Source organism: Rhinolophus hipposideros (assembly GCF_964194185.1).
Source record: "Rhinolophus hipposideros genome assembly, chromosome: 22".
In the NCBI taxonomy this organism is placed as follows: Eukaryota; Metazoa; Chordata; class Mammalia; order Chiroptera; family Rhinolophidae; genus Rhinolophus; species Rhinolophus hipposideros.
In genome coordinates, this window is record NC_138068.1 from 30,161,422 (window position 1) to 30,168,245 (window position 6,824).

The following is a 6,824-nucleotide window of genomic DNA, read 5'->3' on the forward strand; positions in this document are numbered from 1 at the left end:
TTGAAGAGGAAGTGATATGGTCTCACATATACTGTGGATTTACTCTTGATCCCATATAAAGAAAAGGCCCTGGGAGGGCCAAGGCAAAAACAGGGAACTAACTAGGAGGTTTTCATCTAGATGATACTTAATGGTGGCGTAAGAGCAGGGAGATAGCACTGAAGATGGTGAAAAGTGGCCAGATCATGGATCTACTTTAAAGAGAAAGATGGCAGGATTTGTTGATGAAACGAATGTGGGATGTGAGGGAATGGAGAAGTCAATGGTGGTTTAGAAGCTTTTGTTCTGAACAACTAGAGTTGCTGCTAATTGTAATGCAGAAGGTTGAGAGAAAGCAGGGTTTTTGAGGGTAGAGGCATAAGGAAAATTAGGAGTTTGGGGGTTTAGACACCGTATTAGTCAGGGATCTCCAGACAAACAGAACCGAGAAAGAGAAGAAATACAGATATATATACATATGTATATATATATATATATATATATATATATATATATATATATATATATATATATATATAGAGAGAGAGAGAGAGAGAGAGAGAGAGAGAGAGAGAGAGAGAGATTTTAAGGAATTGGTACTCAGGGTTATGGATGCTGGCAAATCTGAAATTTGCAGGGTACACGCACAGGCTGGAGATCCAAGGAAGAGCCGACTTTGCAACTCAAGTCTGCAAACAATCTGTATGCAGAATCCATTCTTCATCAGAAAACTCAGTCTTTTCTTTTTTCTCTTATGGCCTTCAAGTGATTGGAAAAAGCCCACCCACATTATGAAGCGTAATCTGCTTTATTCAAAATTTACTGATTTAAATGTTGATCATCTCTAAAAAATACCTTCACAACAATATCTAATCTGGTGTTTGACCAAATATCTGGGCACCATAGCCTAGCCAAGCTGACACATAAAATTAACTATCATGGACATGTTAAGTTGGAAATGTCTTCATATATTCCAATAATGATGTTGAGTAAGCAGTGATTTACTTGTGGTGAACCTTTGAGATCATCAACATTTCATTTAAAGAAACAAGACTGAATGATATAAATAAATGTGTACAGGAAGAGAAGAGGTTTGAGGACTGGGCATTGCAACCTTAAGAGTTAGGACGCATGAGGAAGAACCACCAAAGGGAACTGTGTGAAGAAGCCAGTGATCCATGAGTCATTAAGAGAGGGCGGTGTTTTGAAAGTGCTTCCAGAAGGAGTAAATGATCTCTGTGCTAAATTCTGTTGATAGGTTACGTAAGACCGGAAGACTTGCCGTTGGATTTAGCCAATTGGACATCATGAATAACCTCATGTAGCAATTAGGGTTCAAACAGAACAGAAGGAAGACATATAGTATTAAGCAGAAAGAGATACATATCAAGAGATTTGTTTCGAAGAATTGGCTTATATAATTGTGGGGATTGGCTAGGTAAGTGAATTTTAAAGGGCAGGCCATCAGGAAGGACAGGCTGTAACTATCAGGCATGGGCTGAAGCTGTGTCCAGCGGCAGGTTTTTTCCTTCAGGGAAGCCTTAAAGCCTTCAATAATTGGATGAGGCCCACAAGATTATCTAAAATACCTCCCTTGCTTAAAATCAAGGATTCTAGATTTTAATCACATCTACAAAATATCTTCACAACACTTAGATTACTGCTTGAGATAGCCAAGCCTAACCAAGGGGACACATCAAACGACCATCACACCCCAACAAGACGAGCTTGGGTGGATTGTAGGAATAAAAGCCCAACAGAAGGTGGATTCAAAAGAATGAGAGGAGAGAACTTGGAGATAGTGAGTGTAGACAATTATTTCAAAGAACTGTGCTATGAAGGGAAGCAGAGAAATGAAGCAGTGACTGGTAGGAAGTTGGACCCTGGGCTAAGTGGCCAACGTAGGATGTAAGACAAGACCATTAACGGAGAGGAGGTTGAGGAACTAGAGGCTATAGTTTTAGAAAGTTATCTCAGTGGATACTGAAACCACCAAGAGTAAGTAGAAATGACAGAGTGACAGTGAATCAGTAGCTAATATATTCAGCAGATGAGATGTGCCCCATTCTTGTATGGTAGCACAAGAAAGAGTAGTAGAGGGACAATCTGGTGACATCAAATTCAAAGCTGGGGTATAGAGGGTTTAAGGAGGAAAAAGAAGTGAACAGGAATGAGGAGCAAAGAGGACACACCCCCATCTTCAGACCCAGCATGAGGGTTTTGGGAGATAACAGCTCCCTCTTGAGAGGCCTGCACAGAAAGGAGTATCATCATATGAGATCCAGATCCAAGATAGAGCCAGCAGATGAGGAAAAGTTTCAGAGCAGTTGATGATTGAGGCAATTTTGCTGATGACTGATTATGAGTTGCAGAATATAGGAGGGGTAGGAGATGAGGTCAGTAAGGGGTTTTTCAGAACTGTGTCAGGAGGAGTTGGGGGTCTGGGTGCCCTGGGGTGCCTGAGATAGGGGAAAGTGGCACATGAGAGTAGTCTCAATGGTTTCCAGGGAGATGGTGGTAGTGAGGTTGTGAGTGTTGAGGAGTCCTTACAGGTGGGTGAATCTTGCCAGGAGCACAACACATTCCCGAGCCCTGTTTTCACTTTTATTGATGGAATGTAAAAGTTGGAAGCAGGATAGATGAATCCCAGCGCTTAAGCCCTCCAGGCCTCAGTTTCCTCATTGGAATAATAACCGGGCTGGAGAAATTCTCTGCAGCTCCTACCAGCTACACCACACTGTGATTCTAAATTTGTCTTTTAAATAGTTCCGTAACTTTTATTTGGCATAAATGTTTGATTCCCAAAACATTCACTTTTTGCAACTCCTTGGCCTTTGTGAAAATCATGTTTAACCCTTTCTTGGCCTCTTTTCATGACAAGAGAGAAAGAAAACAAATATACTCCATTTCATCTACATCAGGCTTCTCTAAAGAACAAAAGAGCAACCCTAGGCACACAAAAGGTGTTTACTCTCCCCTGCACTTATAAAGCTACATAAAAATATCTACAGTCTGTTTTATTCACATCCCAGAAAGTTGTATTCGGGAAATTAAAAGCCCCTTCCCCCACCCTAAAGTCATCTCCATGCCACATGTCAGCTTATGTCCCTCCAAGGCTGAGAATGCAATAGTACACCAGCTGAAGTGACTGCTCTCCTCTCCAACCATCCAGCCTCGTTCCCCTGGACTATTGGTTTGGGGTTTTTGTTTTGTTTTGTTTTGTTTTTAGTGTTTGGTTTTTGTTTTCCCTATTTTCTAGTACTTCACAAATTTCTGATTCTTATAAAAAGCCATCCTACAGCTCTGGTCAGTAAACTGGCACAAGAACTTAGGTTCTACTAGCCTAAAATGTTAACTAAATGTTATTAGAATAAAGGTTTTCCCTTACTGTTCTAAATTTACTGGCTCAGAACCTATTCTTTTTTAAACACTTATTTAGATACAATTGATGTATACCATTATATTAATTTCAGGTATACAACATAGTGATTCGATATTTGTATGCATTGTGAAATGATCACCAAAATAAGTCTAGTCAACATCCATCACCACACATTGTTACAAAATTGTTATTTTCTTGTGATGAATAGATCAGCAGTTCTTACAGTGTGGTCCCCGGGCCTCCAGCATCAGCATAACCTAGGAACCTGGTAGAAATGTCAATTATCTTGCTACACCTCATACCTACTGAACGGGACTCTCTGGGGCTGTCTCTAACAATCCCTACTTTAACAAGCCCTCCACGTGATTCTGGTGCATGGTTAAGTGTGAGGCTCACAGCTTAGACATAACACACATTTTGGTCACATGGACTAACCTCCAATTCTCTTAACTTTGTATTCTTTTTTAGATTCCCGGACCTTGATGCTGCTCCTCTGCTTGGAAAATCCTCCCCTACACTGTCTGCCTTTCATACCCTTCTAGACCAGCCTGGCTATGACTTCCCCTGGGAGGTCTTCTCCCATATACCCACCCACATACACCCCCTGCCAGGCTGAAGGAGACACACCCCTCTTAGCTTCCAAAGAAAATTTCCTGCCATCTTCTACTTAAGCATTTATTATATTCATCATAACTCTTTACTTGACCTCTGGTCTCACTCCTGAAGACGTGGATTTTATTTTCCCACAATTTACAAAATTCTAAATGCCTATTATGTTTCAGGGAGTGTTCAAGGCACTGGAGAATTAGAAGTGTAAAAACAGAAAGATCGAAATTTTTATTCTACTGAAAGAGGCCAAACAATAAATAATGTAAATAAATGCACTTTGTAGTACTATATTTTGTTGATTCTAAGCCACATAAGGTTTTCCTTTTCACTTTTAATACTCTGAAGTCAGAATGAGTATTAATCAATGGTATATCATGGCTTAATTGGCAACATTTTTCCCTTTTTCAGTAATACATACAATAATGGTGTGTCTTAACAATAATGTGGCACCTTAGATTTGATGAAATACATAAAGGTTTAAAAAGTTATATAAGGGGAAAAATCAAGCTAGGGAGAAGAATAGGGAGTGTAGCTGTGGGGTAGCATGGCGAGGGAAGAAAGAGTATCTTTGGAAATAGATATCCAGGGAAGATCTCACTGAAAAGGTGATATTTGAAGACAGAGCTGAAGGAAGTGAGTGATAGAGTCGTGGGAACATGGAGGGGATGGGAAGAGCGTGCCTGGTAGAGGAAAAGCGAGGGCAAAGGTCTAAGGACAGGAAAATTCCTAGTGTCTTGTTGATCTATTTAGAACAGAGCCTAGAACAGTGTCTGATAAGTACCCATAAATGTGTGTTCATATAATGGACCTCAACCATTGGTAATGTATGACTTCTTGTAGAATATTATGATTATCAAGTATTTTTACTTCATGCCCATATGCACAATAGTGACTCTTGGAAATAACAAAGCCTTGACAGATTAAGAGTAAATTCAGGAAACCTTACTTTGCATCTGTGATATTCCAGACCTTATGATAAGTGTTGGGGAGATACATAAATTTAATATAGAGATGCATTAAATGTGATCCTTGCCCTTAAGGAGTTCTCAACTAGCAGAGAAAACAGAAAAATAACCACAATATAATGCTATATAGTCAGAGGTGGGTGAAATGTATTATTATAGCCTCATGTGTAGGAGCAATATTTGTGTTCAGTCATACTCCCGTGAAGGTCTATTTCAAATTTCATTTTCTTAGAGGAAAATAACGAACAGCCTTTTAGCAGTACTTGGATTAACTGTTAGGCTGTGAGAAGTACATCTACCATAAAGTTTTCAGATCCTAATTTTTTATCAAGTCTCCAATGCCAAGGGACATTAGATTGCAGCTCATACACGGGACACTCTTAAGAAACAGGATCCCCCAAAGTGGGCTGCTACTGTGAAAGTCCCATATTCTGCTACCAATGTTATTTTATAAATAATAATGCATCAAAGGGCTTGAATACCAGGACAAGCTGTCCAGCAACTGCCAATTGCCTCCCTCATGCAGCTTGTGATGCTTACAAACCCATAACATCCATCCCCCACCCCCTCATCTTTTAAAACATAGGGGCGGGAGATGAGCTGATTCACAGCTGCCTTTAAGTGCAGCTGAGTCAGTGAATCAAATCCTGTCACACTGGATGCTGCCCCCACCCTTAGTTCTGGCCTTCTCCACATTTCTAGAAAGTCTGTTTGCTCATAGAAGAGGTTCCAGTTGTCACCTTCTAGCAGCTCCAAACTTCAAATCCTCTTTACCAAGTCCAATGAAGAAAAAAAAAAACACCTTTCCTATAAGCCCTGAGAAACACCTCATCCTCCCTCATAAGGTCAGATATTGATTCCTAAATCAGGAATCTACGACAGACTCAACATTGCCAGAATTCCATAGACTGAGAGAGCTGGACATGGGGTTTTCCCCTAGGAAACAGTGAACTTAAAGGAAGTAGATGTGGATGTCAGGAATGAGGGAAGAAAGCCAAGAGATGTCCACTAAACAATTCTTTCAAAACATGAACTGGACTTTATCTCCACACCCGTAATGGAATGGCCCCATGCCTCACAGTTCTCAAATGACTGACAAGCTACTACTCCTTTGTCCCTCCTTCACTCTTCTCATACCCTCTGCCTTCCATGTACACAGAAACAAACACCATACAGAGACAGAACTATTTGGACATTCTGGTGTGTGTGTATCTCTGGACAACTTCCAAGGGAATAATAAAATCCACGTCTACTTCTTTCTAGTTGAAGGAATTTTTTAGCCCTGCAGTGTCTACTGCAGAAGCCCCCAGACATTTGTAGCTCTTGAGCACTTGAAATGTGGCTATTCGAGATTAGAGATACAAGATTTCAAAGATTTAATACAAAAAACACAAAATCCATTTGCATGTAACACAAAATGTAAAATAGTGCATCACTACTTGTCATTGATAAAATGTTGAAATATTAGTATGTCTGATATATTAGGTTAAATAAAATACATTATTAAAATTAATTTTATCCATGTCTTTTTACTTGTTAAAATGTGACTACCAAACTTGTAAAAACAGAGAATTAAATAGTGGTTACCAGAGAGTAGGAGAGATATTGTTTAGGATACAAACTTGCAACTAGTACATGAATAAGGCCTGGAGATCTAATACACAATATACATAGACAGCAATATTATATGGTAACCATCCAACTTGCTAATAGACTAGATCTTAATTATTCTCACCACAAAAAAAGTAATAATTATGTGATGTAATAGAGGTGCTAACTATCGCTTCAATGGCACCCGTATTACAATATATAAATGTATCCAATGAACATGTTGTGCACCTTAAATTATATATGTAAAATACATTTCAATCAATCAATACAAAAAATCA